Source organism: Artemia sp. Qi Xiang Cuo, chromosome 7 (genome assembly GCF_049724085.1).
Source record: "Artemia sp. Qi Xiang Cuo chromosome 7, ASM4972408v1, whole genome shotgun sequence".
NCBI classification, from domain to species: domain Eukaryota; kingdom Metazoa; phylum Arthropoda; class Branchiopoda; order Anostraca; family Artemiidae; genus Artemia; species Artemia sp. Qi Xiang Cuo.
In genome coordinates, this window is record NC_142800.1 from 12032523 (window position 1) to 12049540 (window position 17018).

The 17018-nt window shown below is 34.4% G+C and overlaps 3 non-coding genes and 5 pseudogenes across 3 annotated transcripts; all 8 read right to left on the reverse strand.

The window, feature by feature from the left end:
* Positions 1-523: 523 nt before the first annotated feature.
* Positions 524-704, reverse strand: LOC148949948 (U2 spliceosomal RNA; annotated as a pseudogene).
* Positions 705-6790: 6086 nt separating this feature from the next.
* LOC148949949 (U5 spliceosomal RNA) lies at positions 6791-6907 on the reverse strand (annotated as a pseudogene).
* Positions 6908-7666: 759 nt separating this feature from the next.
* Positions 7667-7828, reverse strand: LOC148949950 (U1 spliceosomal RNA). Its single transcript, XR_016142050.1, has one exon. It is a non-coding gene; the product is annotated as a U1 spliceosomal RNA (small nuclear RNA).
* A 4581-nt stretch (positions 7829-12409) lies between these two features.
* On the reverse strand, positions 12410-12526 carry LOC148949951 (U5 spliceosomal RNA; annotated as a pseudogene).
* A 727-nt stretch (positions 12527-13253) lies between these two features.
* LOC148949952 (U1 spliceosomal RNA) lies at positions 13254-13416 on the reverse strand. The gene has a single exon (XR_016142030.1). It is a non-coding gene; the product is annotated as a U1 spliceosomal RNA (small nuclear RNA).
* Positions 13417-13939: 523 nt separating this feature from the next.
* LOC148949953 (U2 spliceosomal RNA) lies at positions 13940-14041 on the reverse strand (annotated as a pseudogene).
* A 1474-nt stretch (positions 14042-15515) lies between these two features.
* Positions 15516-15637, reverse strand: LOC148949954 (U2 spliceosomal RNA; annotated as a pseudogene).
* Positions 15638-16383: 746 nt separating this feature from the next.
* Positions 16384-16575, reverse strand: LOC148949955 (U2 spliceosomal RNA). The gene has a single exon (XR_016142020.1). It is a non-coding gene; the product is annotated as a U2 spliceosomal RNA (small nuclear RNA).
* Between the last annotated feature and the right edge of the window lie 443 nt (positions 16576-17018).

Below are 17018 nucleotides of genomic sequence, written 5' to 3' on the forward strand. Positions count from 1 at the left end.
ACAGCTTGATCCTTTGATTACAATTTTACCTGTTTGAGAAAAGTAAACCAGGGGTTTCTCACTCTGTTATGAATATGACTAAAAAGTCGAAACTGTTATTTCTGAGAACCCAGTGGCCGTTCTTCTCGTTAACAACCAAAGGGGGCTTTAGTCATTACTACTACTACTAACAACTCACCACAGAGCCAAGCCCTCTGAGGCCAAAAACAATCACTTCAGCAATTCTGTTCGAATCTTGGTTCAATTTAAATTTCAGCATTTAATAATTGCATGCTATTTTCGAAAAAGATGCATGGGGACTTCAATCCAGGTTGGGAATTTTAATTTAATTATGGCGAGTGGTCATTGGCTTTTTCACCATTAAATTTTGTAAATTATTAAAAGTTTTTCGGATAAAAAAAAATATATATATATATATTCAACATATTCAACGGCAAGGAATCTACAGTAAGGTTTTTAAAATGTATAATGAAGCGCACAAGACGTCCTTTTTTTAGGTTCATGAGCATTGATTTCCCCTTGAGAGGGGTGCCCCGATCACGGATGTACTGCAAACCCGGGCCAACGCGTGAAGGGAGCGGAGCAAGCTTGGGTTTCCAAAAATCAGTTTAATATTTTGGGCCCAATGTAGGGACCGTATCAGATATTAAGCTGATAAGAACAGATACTACACTTTGATCTTAGACAAAGGGCCGAGAAGCGATAATTAAACAAGGTTTATCAAAGACTATATAAGAATACGAGTAAGAAACTTTGTCACAAATTTAATTTCGGTTGCAACACTTTAATGGCATTCAATGAAATTACTTTGTCTTTAGATTTTTATAAACAGTATAAAACATTTCCCATAATATCGAATTTTATCTTAAAATTTTAATGGTAAACGGAAAATTTTCCAATCAAGACTTGGACAAAATTGTCATTCAAAAAGCCAAAATCAGACAAAGATTTAGGCTACTAAAAATACAAAACTGAGCTGTTTATCTGGATTCTTGAATTATGCATGCTTATTTTAGGTTTGACATGATATTTTGCAGAAACTAAATTTAATCTGAAGGGGGGGGGACAAACTGAGGTCGGAGCGGGAGTCAAGCTTGGGTCGGGCGGGGGAAGTCCCCCCTGCCCCATAGCAGTTTGTGCCCCTCCTTCCTGATCAAGGCAGCTCAAAAGCCAAATAAGTATGATTTGATAAATTCAAATGTTGTGATTCACCCCCCTCCGACTTTATCTTCATGGGTAAAAGTGGGCCGGAAGTTTCGACCCTCCGACCACAGCCCCCCTTTAATGTTGTCCGATTGGGCTGAAATTTAGAGGTTTAGCTTTCCTAGGGCTCGGAAAATTATCCTCGAAATTTCAGCTCAATCCGATCACTCCTTCCCTGTTTTCCAAAAAACAAATATAGCCACTTAAAGTTCTTTTTTTTTCTTGTTAGCTACGCCTACAGGCCACAGTTGGCAACTGATCTGGGTGAATGAGGACTCATTCGAAGCAGAATTTGACCTTTTAGGGTCTTTTGATATTTTCAGACCGAAATAATTATCCCCCGAATTTACATTTACGAAAAACCTCGTTTTCCTATAAGAGCCCATGTTAAATTTTCCCACCACAGCCCCCTTTAACGTTGTCTGATCGGGCTGAAATTTAGAGGATTAGCTTTCCTGGGGCCTGGGAGCTTATCTTCGAAATTTCAGCTGAATCTGATCACTCCTTCTCTGTTTTCCAAAAACCAAATATCAAGTTTTGTGGGGATTTGCTTGCGTCAAAAATAGATTCCACATACTAAAAATACAATTACAATTGTTTCTCTTTAATACAGCGGTTGATACTCCTGAATGTCAGGCGGAAGACCGGGGTTCGAATCCCCGGCAGAAGAAATTTTTTATATACCGAAATTAAAGTTTAAAAAAGAAACTCAGTTTCCTTTTTAAATTATTTGAACAAAATTAAGTTTTCTAAAGAGTTAAAGAGGCTGAGTTACAAGATCGACCTTTAAAACACCCTGTCGAGAAATAAAAGAATAATACACATTCATCTAAAAGTTAGTCAAGCAATAATAAGCAATAAACTGTACAAAAACGTGCAGAAATTATTTGAAAAAAACTACGTTTTCTAAAGAGTTAAAGAGGCTGAGTCACAATTTCGAACCTTAAAACGTACAGAGATTAGAAGGTACAGTTGGGGGGCTGTGACCCCCCAAACCCCCCGCTTTCGCAGCCTTTAAATAAAAAAAAAAATTTAAAATGAAAGTAAGGAGCGACATTAAAACTTAAAACGAACAGAAATTATTCCGTATATGAAAGGGGCTGTGCCCTCCTCAACGCCTCGCTCTTTACGCTAAAGTTTGACTTTCTCACAACTCTTTTTTTAAACAATAAATACTTTAGCGTAAAGAGCGAGGCGTTGAGGAGGGCACAGCCCCTTTCATATACGGAATAATTTCTGTTCGTTTTAAGTTTTAATGTCGCTCCTTACTTTCAGTTTAAAATTTTTTTTTATTTAAAGGCTGCGAAAGCGGAGGATTTGGGGGCGGCAGCCCCCAACTGTACCTTCTAATCCCTGTACGTTTTAAGGTTTGAACTTGTGACTCAGCCTCTTTAACTCTTTAGAAAACGTAGTTTTTTTCAAATAATTAGATAGTAAAAACATGCTCAAGCTTTGGTCTGGCTGGGACAGTCCCCCCTGCCCCATAGCAATTTGGGCCCCTGGAGCACCTCCTTCCTGATCAAGGCAGCTCAAAAGCCAAATAAGAATGATTTGATAAATTCAAATGTTGTGAAACATTTTCACATTAACAAATCAAGTTTCTAGATTTTTTAGATAGTAAAAACATGCTTTCTTTCTGATAAAACCGTCCTAATGGCCAGAGAGCACATTTAGCTTTTCGAAAATAAATCATAGTAAATTCCTATGTTTTTTTAATAGGAATTGAAACTAAACAAGAATACAATGACTAATTACCAGGAATTGTGGAAAATTTTCGAAAAACGTGAAACGAAAAACATATTCTTTGTTTTAATGACTCAGTATATCAAAAATTTATAAATAGCAGAAAACTCTAAATTACAGAAAAACAAGCCCTTTTTTCAATAAAATACAACGAAACGATATTTTATCTATCAGGGTAAAAGTGTACAGATCCTGATGCCCCCCCCCCCCCTAGACAAAAGAAAAATAAACAATTTGAAAATAGTGTATTTTGATTTAGTTCAATTTCCCATTGAACATGTGGTGACAATTTCAACGTAGTACCCTCAGCCGTTCTTGAGGTATCGGCCTTTGTACAACACTGAAAGCATGAAGTGTATCTTGTTTAGTTTAAAATCCCCCCTCCCCGCCCCAAAAAAAAATACCCTGATGTTCGATATTAACTTCTAATTTTAATTTAAAATTTTTATATTAAAATTTTGTTTAAAGTTATATGTTGGCAAAGCCACGAACATCTTGACGTATAAAAAATATCTTCAAAAAACATAATATTGCATCGATTTGTAACAACAGCAAAAAATTTTTTTTAAACTTATTTTATATTTGTTGTAACAAAAAAAAAAAAAAAAAAAAAAAAAAAAAAAAAAAAATATAACCGAATCGATCCTATTAATCCCTCCTTGTTTTAACAGTTGCGACTAACCCACTTAACTCTTAGGCGTGGAATATTATTTTTCCGTATCTACTCATTGTTAATATAACTTAACATGTTTGATTTCAATTTTTTATGCAAACACAGATTTGCAACAGTAAGGTGATGAGTTTTGATTACTGTTCGTCACGGTTTAACACTATCTTACGAAATTTGTTGAATACAAGCAATGATTTGGGACAATCCAAATAAAAAATGATTGTTACAAATATAGGGGAAACGTAACAAGGGAAAGATAGGACACGGTACAGTACCTATATATCGTGTTGCCTTTGTTAAGAAATGCTATTACAAAAGTCCTACTTAGTTACATCACGTGCCAAATATTGTTATTTATTTAATAAAGATTTCTGTCATTTATAAAATAACAATTTCTGACAGTTTTTATTTCACATATTCCTTTTCATTGGTTAAGAAAAGAATATTTTAGATCTTTTCCGTTTCTCTCTATAAGAATTCAAATTTTGGCTTTCTATTTATATGTTTGACAAATTTTGCAACAACTTTTGGTACTCTTGCATTGTGCAGGCCTCTCGGGTTAACTACTATCGAGTAGGCCATTATACCCCCCGTTTTTGACCATTGGACCGCACGCGAAGAGGCCAGTATCGCTTGGTGTACAGTACGTAACCGTCTTTAGCAGGTGTTTTTTTGGGGTTTAGGGGGGGGGGAGGTCCCTCAGGTAGGTTACTTATCTAGTGAATGAACTGCTTTACAAACCCCCCAACCAAACCCCCCACCCCCTCATGGGCCAAAATATATCCCAAAATTGTTTCTAAAATATAATATAATCATACTAATTTATTTTATTTAATTATAATTACCAAAACTTGAATTTCCATAAAGGCCTGCATAATGCAAGAGTACCGAACTTCTTAACAAAAGTTTCACTATAATGCTTTCGACTGATGTGTAGGGGGAAAAGTATTCAAATATAAATAAGTTGAAAATCTGCATAATCTTTTGGTTTCTATAGGGTTGAAGAGATTCCAGCCCCTATCATGTTACAACCTTGACTATAGACAAATAGTACGCAACTATTACACTCCACATACCCTGATAGTTTCAACTTAACTTCCTTAACTTTTCCATAAATATCACATATACACACTTTTGACAACCTTGGATGCAAATTGTGAATTTCGATTTAGTTCAATGTCCAACGTAAAAACCATTTACTCTGAATTATCCTAATTGACAATAATGTAAGTTTTGGTGTGATGTTATTAAGTATGCTCAAAAACATAAACACAAAAACAGTATCCAACATAAGCCGAGCCCAGATTAAAATAAAATTCTCTCATCTTCCCCGACTACTCAACTGGTGACGTTCAATTGTTTCAATTAACGAAAATTTTAGCGGATATGTAAATTCTATTTCCCCCCCCCCCCCAATTTATTTGTCTGATACGTTAAAACAAAGAACAGTTCATTTAAAATAATTTTTTATGAGTTTTTTTAACCATTGTAGACCACCATTCTCCAAAGAGAAATTTGGGTCAAGTCCCTATTTTTTTTTATAGTTTTCTTGATACTAAATGTTGTTACATCCTTTTGTTTTTCAGCGGTATGGAACAAAATACAAAAAAAAACACGCCAGATATCAACCCAACAACCCCCCATTACTTTCTGGTATCTGGAAGGGGGAGTAAGAACTAAATCTTGCAGACCAATACCCCCCCCCCCCATTGAAGCTTCTGGTATTCACTCATGCTACTTGGTAATAATACACCTTATATTATGAAATTATTAAATTTGCTCCCAACATGGACAAAAAAGCTTAATTTTTAATCACCCGAGCAAAATAGACAGAAACAATACATTAAGACTTCATCAGGTAAATGATTACTTACTATATTTTTATTAGTATTTATCCTTTCTGTTTGTCATTAACTAGATTAATTTTCTAATTCCATCTTGTTACTAACAATGTAGCCAGAACACTGAATTGACAAACAGAGGGCCTTCAAGTATAATTCCAGTTTTATAGTGGAATTTGAGTATAAACTTACTAAAGAACCTTAAGCTTTGAACCGTAGAAAAGCCATAGAAAATGAAACAAAAGTCCTATAAGATGGACTCGAGCTTGAAAGACTTAGTAGAAACAAAGTAGTACGAGGGAAGCCGCATTCCAAGATTGTAGTATCTTTTGATTTTTCAAGTGCAGAAGATCAATGTCTTATGGAGTAATATTAAGTATGGACTTGTGCTAGTTTTGTTCTGATTTCTTGAGCCATGCTTTGCCCTTTACTTTTTAGCCTAAATAAATTACGGGGTACTGATGCATTATGCAGGCATCGCTATACATTATATGAAATAAACCAGCCATATAACCTGTCAAAGTACTATTTCATTAGCAGACAACGGATGATTTGCAAAATAAATTGAGGGCAAGTTATGGTTTCTCAGTATTTAAACGATTGTTTTTTTTGGGACATAGGAGGGAGAAAGGTACCTAGGTTAGGTTACGTATTTAATGTATGCTGTGCTTTACCCCCCACCCTCTCTAATGTGCAAATATATAGCCCAAATTTGTTTCTAAACTATTATATATTCATCGTATTTTATTTCATTTCATTTATCCCATTTCATTTTAGAAAAACCTCCTAAACTGGAATGGAAATACTGTTACTAGACAAAGGAGGAATGAAGGTCCTAAGAGAATGGGGACTCAAGAGCGCCTAGGACTTGGTTCGTTACTGCACCGAGCCAAGAGTGTCTTGGAGCATTCCTTACCCGCTTAAAATTAGCTTCCTCGGGTTTAATCTGTAAAAGATGACAAAAAATACTTAGCACAAAAAAGCTGCATGCATCTAGGCGACTAACAACACTAATCATGTCTACTTCACTATAAACATGGCTTTTTTAAAAACACCTGGAATGTGTGCGAATTTTCACAATTACTGTCCCTTTTTGTTATCTGCCCATAATTTAACAATTTGTTTTTCATTTTTGAAAAGATTGAATTTTTGTTCATGTATGACTTCAATTATCCTCCATTCTCCAGGGTTACTTGACTGACCAATGATCAAGACCGTTTCCTCAAGGTGTAGTCCTATAGACCTCTCATGTGGTTTACGTCTCGTCAATAGATAAGTACTCGTTCGTGTCAGATAACTGATCTTGGAACAGAAGACAATGAATCAAAAGTAGATGACAGTCTTATGTTATATATTCAAAAATACGTTAAGAAGCATATATTGACCCTACCTATGGTAATCTTTATTAAAAGGCGAAAGATTAACTCGAAATGAGGAGAGGCCAGAGCCGATAAAATTAATATATTTCACTTGATGATATAAAAGCAAATTATGTTAAATCCTTATCGTTTTTTTTTTTAACAAGGTTAGAAATTAATAATAAATCAAATTTCAAAGAAATTAAATATGGGCAAAAAAATCATGATTGGAAAAAATATTAAATGATCATCAACTAATGGGCAACTTTAATGACATGGTACAAAAACTACATCCACAGAAAATAACATAAATATTCAGTAATCAGGCTCAAAAATAATTGTAATGTAACTGAGTGGTCGATCAATGGCTGTCGCCAAAGTCCCCCCCTATTTAAATATTCCAAAAAGGTTAGCGGTAGTGAAGGAATTTTCAAATGGATATGTTGCCAACGCAATTGACTTGATGAAATGTGGGGGGACCAAGGGCATTTCACTTTTTTAAGACTAACCTTTGTGACTTAATCTAAATTTCAGCAATTTGATTCGATTCCTAGTTCAATTTAAAAATCAGTATTTAATAATTACAGAGTATTTCGAAAACAAAATGCATTAGGAATCTATAGAGTATACGCCCAACTCTCCCATATGCTTGGGATTTTAGGCACGATTGTTCTGTAATATTTCAAAGATGTAAGTTTATCAAGAAATTCATTTTTTCAAAAGGGCCCAATGATCAATTATACAGGTCCCATTACTATCTTAACTATAACAAATTGCGTGCTTGTCCTTACAACTGATAAATACATCACATACAAAAGAAGCCCAAAGGACAGAACTTTACAGAATGTGGACAGGGGTCCGCAAGACCGCAGTCCCCCACTACCAAAAATTACGCTGTTGAGTTACCCCCATTTGGGGAAATCCAGGGGTCTGCCAATCCGAAGTGCAATGGAAAAGCCTCACCCTGAGAGCTCCTCCTTCATGATCCAGTCGGATATTAAGCTGATAAGAACAGATACTATACTTTTATCTTAGCCAAAAGACCGAGAAGAGATAATTAAACAAGTTTATCAAAGACTATATAAGAATACGAGTAAAAAACTTTGTCACAAATTTAATTTTGGTTGCAATACTCTAATAACATTCAATGAACTTATCACTTTGTCGTAAGATTGTAATAAACAGCATAAAACATTTACCATAATATCAAAGTTTATCTCAAAATTTTAATGGTAAACGGAAAATTTTACAATCAAGACTTGAACAAAATTGTCATTCAATAAGCCAAAATCAGAAACATATTTAGAATAATAAAAAAACAAAACTTACATGTTCTTCTTTAGAAGTTATTTTTTGATTCTTATTGTTTTTTTGAATTTATTTTTTTCATAAAATACGTTTAAGCTGAGGGGGGGGACAAACTGATGTATTAAAGTGGGTCAAACTTTAGTCTGGATAGGGCAGTCCCCCTGCCCCATAGCAAATTGTGCCCCTGGAGCGCCTCCTTCATGATCTAGGCAGCTCAAAAGCCAAATAAGTATGATTTGATAAATTCAAATGTTGTGAAACATTTTCACATTAATAAATCAAGGTTCTAGATTTTTTTTAGATAGTAAAAACATGCTTTCTTTCTGATAAAAACGTCCTAATCGCCTGAGAGCACATTTAGCTTTTCGAAAATAAATCATAGTAAATTCATATGTTTTTTTAATAGGATTTGAAACTAATCAGGAATAAAATGACTATTTACCAGGAATTTTGGAAAATTTTCGAAAAACGTGAAACGAAAAACATATTCTTCGTTTTAATGACTCAGTATATAAAAAATTTATAAATATCATAAAACTATAAATTAAATAAAACAATACCTTTTTTAAATAAAATACAAAGAAACGATTTTTTATTGATCCGGTTATACGTGTAGAGTTCATGATGGACCCCCCCCCCCCACACAAAAGAAGATTAAACAATTTGATAATAGGGTATTTTGATTTAGTTCAATTTCCCATTGAACATGTCGTGACAATTTCAACGTAGTACCCTTAGCCGTTCTTGAGGTATCGCCCTTTGTACAAAACTGAAAGCATAAAGTGTCTCTTGTTTAGTTTAAAATCCCCCCCTCCTCACCCCCCCAAAAAAAAATACCCTGATGTTCAATATTAACTTCTAATTTTAATTTGAAATTTTTATATTAAAATTTTGTTTAACGTTATATGTTGGCAAAGCCACGAACATCTTGACGTAGAAAAAACATCTTCAAAAAACATAAGATTGCATCGATTTTTAACATCACCAACAAATTTTATTTTAAAGTATTTTATCTTTGTTGTAACAAAAAAAAAAAAAAAAAAAAAAAAAAAAAAAAAATTAAAGCCTCGATACGATTTCTCCGGCATTGATTTCACCTGTGCCCATAACCAACTGCGCAAGGAGGCGTTGAATTAGATTTTGAATTATATAGTAATTAGTAAGCTACATTAACCTTGTTGATTTCAATGTTTTATGTACCAAAGGAGTTGCAACATTTAGGTGATTAGTTTTGCTTACTGTTCGTCACGAATTAACACTATCTTACGAAATTTGTTGAACACAAGCAATGATTTGGGACAATCCAAATAAAAAAGGATTGTTCCAAGTATAGGGGAAACGTAACAAGGGAAAGATAGGACACGGTACAGTACCTATATATTGTGTTGCCTTTGTTAAGAAATGCTATTAAAAAAAGTGCGACTTAGCTACATCATTTGCCAAAGGATGGTTTTTATTTAAAATAGAATGACGTAATCTAAAAAATACCACGGAATTACATATTTTAGGTCACAAAGAATTGTTCAGGTGGTAAGAAAAGAATATTTTATATAGTGTACTTGACAATATCTAATACGTAACCGGGTGTATTTCTTGTAAGCTGTTATACTCCGAGTTAAGAAACTGGTTTTAATACTTGATTGTACAGGCCACTCGGGTTAACTACTATATATAAGGCCATTATAAAACCCGTTTTAGACATGTTTACCGCTATCGACTGGGCAATGATAGCGTGGTTTTAATTACGCTTAGGACTTTAGACTGTGTTTTTTGGGGGGTTTAGGGGGGGAAGGTACCTAGGTTAGGTGACGTATTTAATATATGCTATGCTTTACAAACCCCCAAACCAAACCCCCACCCCCTAATGTGAAAAAAAATAGCCCAAAAATTTTTCCAAACTAATATATAATAATACAATTTTATTTTATTTCATTATAATTAAACAAACTTGACTTTCTAGAAAGGCCCGCATAATGCAAGAGTACCCAACTTTTTAACAAAAGTTGTACTATAATGCTTTCGATTGATGGGTAGGGGGAGAAATATTCAAATATAAATAAGTTGAAAATCTGAATAATCTTTTGGTTTCTATAGGGTTGAAGAGATTTCAGCTCCTATCATGTTACAACCTTTACTATAGACAAAAAGTACGCAATTATTACACTCCACATACCCTGAAAGTTTCAACTTAACTTCCTTAACTTTTCCATAAATATCACATATACACACTTTTGACAACCTTGGATGCAAATTGTGAATTTTGATTTAGTTCAATTTCCAACGTAAAAGCCATTTACGCTGATATATCCTACTTGACAATAATGCAAGTTATGTTGTGATGTTATTAAATATGCTCAAAAACATAAACACAAAAACAGGATTCAAAATGAGCCGAGCAAAGATTACAAGACAAATCTCCCATCTTCCCCAACGACACCACTGGTGACAATCAATGGTGTCAATTCACAAAACTTATAGAGGCTAGTAAATATCTAGTCCCCCCCCCTAATATTTTTGTCTGATAATTTAAAACGAAACGCAATGCATTTAAAAAAATTTTTGATGAGTTTTTTTTTAACCATTTTATGCACCCCTCATCCAAAGATAAATTTTGGACACGGCCCAATGGATGGGAAGACTATTCTTTATAATCCAGGGAGGGAAAGTTCGTTTTTTTTCCGATTTCTTGAACAAAATACAAAAAAACAAGCCCCTTTTAAAAAATAATCCATAAAAATACTTTCTTGAATCTGGTTGGGGTTATATGACAAAACTATATCCTAAAAATACCCCCCCCCCCCATTGACGCTGCAGGTATTCATTCATGCTACTTGGTAATAATACAACTTATACCGTATTGTGAAATTATTAAATTTGCTCCCAACATGGACACAAAAGCTGAATTTTTAATCACCCGAGCAAAATACACAGAAACAATACAGTAAGACTTCATCAGGTATATGATTACTTACTTTATTTTTATTAGTATTTATCATTTCTGTTTGTCATTTACTAGATTAATTTTATGATTCCATCTCGTTACTAACAATGTAGCCAGAACACTGAATTGAAAAATAGATGGCATTTAAGTATAATTCCAGTTTTATAGTAGAATTTGAGTACAAACTTACTAAAGAACCCTAAGCTTTGAACCGTAGAAAAGCAATAGAAAATCAAATAGAAAAAGAAACAAAAGTCCGATTAGATTGACTTGAGCTAGAAAGACTTATTAGAAACACCGTAGTACGATAGACGCTACATTCCAAGATGGTAGTATCTTTTGATTTTTCAATTGCAAAATATCAATTTCTCGTGGATTCATATTATGTCTGGACTTGTGCTAGTTTTGTTCAGATTTCTTGAGCCATGCTTTGCCCTTTACTTTTTAGCCTAAATAAATTACGGTGTACTGGTGCATTATGCAGGCATCGCTATATACTATATCAAAGAAACCAGTCACAAAACCCGTCAAACTACTATTTCATTAGCAGACACCGGGTGATTTGCTAGATAAATTGATGCCAAAGCGTGAATTCTCAATATTTAAACGATTGTTTTTTGGGGGGTTTAGGAGGGAGAAAGGTACCTAGGTTAGGTTACGTATTTAAAGTATGCTGTGCTTTACCCCCCACCCTCCCTAATATGCAAATATATAGCCCAAATTTGTTTCTAAACTATTATATATTAATACAATTTTATTTAATTTCATTTATCCCATTTCATTTTAGAAAAACCTCCTAAACTGGAATGGAATCACTGTTACTAGACAAAGGAGGAATGAGGGTCCTAAGATAATGGGGACTCAAGAGCGCCTAGGACTTGGTTCGTTATTGCACCGAGCCAAGAATGCCTTGGAGCATCCCCTACCCGCTTAAAATTAGCTTCCCGGGATGTAATCTGCAAAAGATAACAACAAATACTTAGTCAACTGAAAAGCTGTATGCAACTAGGCGAATAACAACACTAATCATGTCTACTTCACTATAAACATAGCTTATTTAGAAACCCCTGGAAAGTGTTCGCTACTTCACAATTACCGTCCCTTTGTGCTATCTGCCCATTAATCAATATTGTGTTTTTAAGTTTTGAAAAGATTAAATTTTTGTTCATATATGACTTGAATTATCCTCCATTCTCCAGGGTTACTTGTCTGACCACTAATCAAGACCGTTTCCTCAAGTAGTAGTCCTACTTACCTCTCATGTCATTTACGTCTCGTCAAACGCTAAGTAATCGGGCTTGTCAGATAAGTGATCTTGGAATATTAGAACATGCAGCAAGAGTATAGGCTAGTCTGCCTTTCGGCATTCAAAAATTTGTTAAGACTCATCAAGGGCCCCTCCCCACGGTAATCTTTAGTAAAAGGCAAAAGATTAACCCGATATGAGGAGAGGCCAGAGGATTTATAAAAATAAATCCTAGTAAATCCTTATCGTTTTTTTTAATAAGGTTCGAAAGTAATAAGGAATTCAATGTTCAATCAAGTAAATATGGGCAAAAAATTACATGATGAGAAAACATATTCAATGAGCAGCAATTCATGGACAACTTTAATGACATGGTACTAAAACTATATCCCCAGCAAACAAAATAAATATTCAGTAATCAGGCTCAAAAATTATTGTAATATAACTGAGTGTTCGATCAATGGCTGTCGCCAAAGTCCCCCCCTATTTAAATATTCCAAGAATCTTGGCGGTAGTGAGGTAATTTTTTGTTTGATAGGTTGCCACCGCAATTGACTTGATGAAATGTGGGGGGGGGGGACTAAGGGCCTTTAAAATTTTTAAGAATAGCCTTTATTACTTGATCTAAATTTAAGCAGTTTGATTTGATCACAAGTTAAATTTAAAAATCAGTATCTAATAATTACTGAGTATTTTAAAAAACAAAATTAATTAAGAATATAGAGAGCATAAGCCCAATTCTCTCAGATTTTTGGCTAGATTGTTCCGTGACATTTCAAAGATGCATGTATCTCAACAAATTAGTTTTTTAAAGGAGCCCAATGCACGATTTCACAGGTCCCATTGCGGCCTTAACAAAAACAAATTTTGTGCTCTTTCTTTCAACTAGTAAATACGTCACATTCAATAGATGCCCATGGGAAAGAACTGTACAGAGTGTGGACAGGGGTCCGCGCGAACGCAGTCCCCCACTGCCAAAAATTACGCTGTTGAGTTACCCCCCGTTGGGGTAATCACAGGGGTCAGGCAATCCTAAGTGCAATGGAAAGGCCTCACCCTGGGAGCGCCTCCTTCATGATCAAGGCAGATATTAAGCTGATAAGAACAGATACTATACTTTGATCTTAGCCAAAAAGCCGAGAAGCGATAATTAAAAAAGGATTGTCAAAGACTATATAAGAATACAAGTAAGAAACTTTGTCACAAATTTAATTTCGGTTGCAATGCTCTAATAACATTCAACCAACATATCACTATGTTGTTACATTGTTATAGACTGCATAAAACACTTACCCCAATATCGAAGTTTATATTAAAATTTTAACGATAAACGAAAAATTTTCCAATCAAGACTTTAACAAGATCGTTATTCAATAAGAAGAAATCAGACAAATATATGGACTACTAAAAAAACAAAACTGACCTGTTTATCTGGATCATTGAATTATGCAGGCTTATTTTAGGTTTGACATGATATTTTGAAGAAACTAAATTTCAGCTGAAGGGGTGGGGGACAAACTAGGGTCTGAGAGGGGGTCAAGCTTTGGTCTGGAGGGGCAGTCCCCCTGCCCCATAGCAAATTGTGCCCCTATGCCATGGAAATCCTAAGCCAATCCTAAGTGCAATGGAAAAGCCTCACCCTGGGAGCGCCTCCTTCATGATCCAGGCAGATATTAAGCTGATAAGAACAGATACTACACTTTGATCTTAGCCAAAAGGCCGAGAAGAGATAATTAAACAAGGTTTATCAAAGACTATATAAGAATACGAGTAAGAAACTTTGTCACAAATTTAATTTCGGTTGCAATACTCTAATAACATTCAATGAACTTATCACTTTGTCTTAACATTGTTATAAACAGTATAAAACATTTCCCATAATATCAAAGTTTATCTCAAAATTTTAATGGTACACGGAAAATTTTCTAATCAAGGCTTGAATAAAAGTTTAATTCAATATGCCGAAATCATACAAAGATTTAGGCTACAAAAAAAACAAAACTGGCCTGTTCATCTGGATTATTGAATTATGCAGGCTTATTTTAGGTTTGACATGATCTTTTGCAGAAAATAAATTTCAGCTGAGGGGGGGGACAAACTGAGGGCGGAGAGGGGGACAAGCGGGGGTCGGGCTGGGGAAGTCCCCCCTGCCCCAGATAAAATTTTGCCTCTGGAGCACCTCCGTCATAACCACGGCAGCTAAAAACCCAATTAAGAGTGATTTGACAAATTAAAATGTTTTGAAATATTTTCACATTGACAAATCAAGGTTCTAGATTTTTTTTAGATAGTAAAAACATGCTCTCTTTCTTATAAAAACGTCCTAATCGCCTGAGAGCACATTTAGCTTTTCGAAAATAAATCATAGTAAATTCATAGGAGTTTTTTTTTTAACAGGATTTGAAACTAATCAGGAATAAAATGACTATTTACCAGGAATTTTGGAAAATTTTTAAAAAAACGTGAAACGAAAAACATATTCTTTGTTTTAATGACTCAATATATCAAAAATTTATAATTAGCAGAAAACTCTAAATTACAGAAAACTCGCCCATTTTTAAATAAAATACCCATAAACGATTTTTTTTATATCCTGTTAAAATTTTAAATTTACGGTAGGACCCCCCCCCCCCCACACACAAAAGAAAATTATACAATTTTAAAATGGTGTATTTTGATTTAGTTCAATGTCCTATTGAACAGGTGACAATTTCAACGTAGTATCCTTAGCCGTTCTTTAGGTATAATCCTTTGTACAAAACTGAAAGCCTAATGTGTCTCTTGTTTAGTTTATAATCCCCCCCCCCCCAAAAAAAAATACCCTGATGTTCGATATTAACTTCTAATTTTAATTTGAAATTTTTATATTAAAATTTTGTTTAACCTTATATGTTTGCAAAGCCACGAACATCTTGACGTATAAAAAATATATTCAAAAAACATAAGATTGCATCGATTTGTAAAATCATCAAAAAATTTTATTTTCAAGGATTTTATATTTTTTTTAAAAAAAAAAAAAAAAAAAAAAAAAAAAAAAATATTCAAGCCTCGATACGATTTATCCGGCATTTATTTCACCTGTGCGCATAACCAACTGCGCTAGGAGGCGTTGAATTAGATTTTGCATTATATGCTAATTAGTAAGCTACATTAACCTTGTTGATTTCAATGTTTTATGTACCAAAGGAGTTGCAACATTTAGGTGATAAGTTTTGCTTACTGTTCGTCACGGTTTAACACTTGGCCCCATGTAGAGACCGTATCAGATCTTCGGCTGCTAAGAACATATACTACACTTTGATCTTAGCCAAAAGGCTGAGAAGGGATAATTGTATAAGGATTGTCAAAGTCTGTATAGGAATACGAGTAAGAAACTTTGTCACAAATTTATAATGTTTTTAACATTACAAAAAAAGCCGTTCTTGAGGTATCGCCCGTAGCTTTGAATGCCACTCAGAAGCTTCAATTTATTAGCCAGATGCAGGTTTACAAAACTTTTTCACATTAATGAATCAAGTCTCTAAATTATTTTTGAAAATAGAAATGCCCCATTTCATTTTCATATGCAAACATTTTAATTCTTTGAATGCAAGTTTACCTTTTTGAGAAAAGAAAATCAGAGTCACTCTTTTATCAATATGACTGAAAACTCAAAACTTTTATTTCTGCGAACCCAGTGGCCGTTCTTCTCGCTAACAACCAAAGGGGGCTTTAGTCATTACTACTACTACTAACAATTCACCACAGAACCAATCCCTCCGAAGCCAAAAACAATAACTTCAGCAATTCTCTTCGAATATTGGTTCAATTTAAATTTCAGCATTTAATAATTGCATACTATTTTCAAAAAAGATGCATGGGGACTTCAATCCAGGTTGGGGATTTTAATTTAATTATGGCGAGTGGTCATTGGCTTTTTCACCATTAATTATTAACAGTTTTTCGGATCAAAAAAAAAAAATATACAAATATATATTACACGGCTAGGAAACTACAGATATGGTTTCTACAATGTATAATGAAGTGCATAAGACGTCAGTGTTTAAGGTTCATGAGCTTTGATTTCCCCTGGAGAGGGGTGCACCGATCACGGATGTACTGCAATACCGGACCAACGCGTGAAGGGAGCGGAGCAAGCCCCGACATCCCTCGGGTTTTCAAAAATCAGTTCAGTATTCTAGGCACAATGTAGGGACCGTATGAGATATTAAGCTGATAAAAACAGATACTACAGTTTGATCTTAGCCAAACATCTGAGAAAATATACTTATATAAGGTTTATCGAAGTCTATGTAAGAATACAAGTAAGAAACTTGTTCAAAAATTTCATTTTTGTTGTAATGCTCTAATGGCATTGAACGAACATATTACTTTCGCTTAAGATTGTTATAAATAGTATAAGACACTTTCCATGATATCAAAGTTTATCTTAAAATCTTAATGGTAAACGGAAAATTTTCTAATCAAGACTTGAACAAAATTGCAATTCAATAAGACGAAGTCAGACAAAGATTTAGGCTACAAAAAGAACAATCCTGACCTGTTTATCTGGATTCTTGAATTATGCAGGCTTATTTTAGGTTTGACATGATATTTTGCAGAAACTAAATTTCAGCTGAGCGGGAGGGGGGACAAACTGAGGTCTGAGAGGGGGTCAAGCTTTGGTCTGGATAGGGCAGTCCCCCTGCCCCATAGCAAATTGTGCCCC